Source organism: Etheostoma spectabile, chromosome 16, assembly GCF_008692095.1.
Source record: "Etheostoma spectabile isolate EspeVRDwgs_2016 chromosome 16, UIUC_Espe_1.0, whole genome shotgun sequence".
Lineage (NCBI taxonomy): Eukaryota > Metazoa > Chordata > Actinopteri > Perciformes > Percidae > Etheostoma > Etheostoma spectabile.
Genome location: NC_045748.1, coordinates 24,028,121 through 24,028,673, shown reverse-complemented (window position 1 = coordinate 24,028,673; position 553 = coordinate 24,028,121). Strand labels below are relative to the sequence as shown.

The 553-nt window shown below is 30.4% G+C and overlaps 1 protein-coding gene across 1 annotated transcript in view; it reads right to left on the bottom strand.

Moving 5' to 3' along the window:
* The window catches only part of LOC116704040 (leukemia inhibitory factor receptor), a 20,627-nt gene that overhangs the window by 8,105 nt on the left and 11,969 nt on the right, over positions 1-553 (bottom strand). The gene's annotated exons all lie outside the window — the stretch shown is intronic.

The window sequence follows — 553 nt, the reverse complement described above, 5'->3', positions numbered from 1 at the left end:
AGCTGTTAGCTAAACTAACATTGTTAGCTTTCCGGTGGAACGGATTGCGCAGGCAGGACGGATCTTCTTTTTTTTTTTTCATCTTTATTGCAAAAATATAAAACAGAACATTAATGACATGTAAAAGTATGTAATAAAAACATAATAAACATAACAATACAATTTGCCAGGGGAAGCTTAAAGGTCATTTGAAAGATAAGGAGGACCATATGCTGACAGTTTTAACTGCCTTCTTGTTATGGGAGCCCACAATCAGATTTATATAATGTACAACTTTATGGAAAAAAAGTATAAAATAAGTTTTTTTTTAACTGAATTTACATTTTGATGCTGCCTTTCTTTAAATGAATGCTCATTTCTTTAAATTTCTTATGCTGCACTGTAACTTTTATTCTTGTGTTTTATGTGTCCTACGGTTTCTATTTTGTTTTTAACTGTCTATTCATGTGTTTTATTGGTTTTTAATGCTTATGATTTTTAACTCTTTGTACTTGTGTTTTATCTGTACTTGTGTTTTAACTGATTTTGTGTAGAGCACTTTGAATTGCCCTGT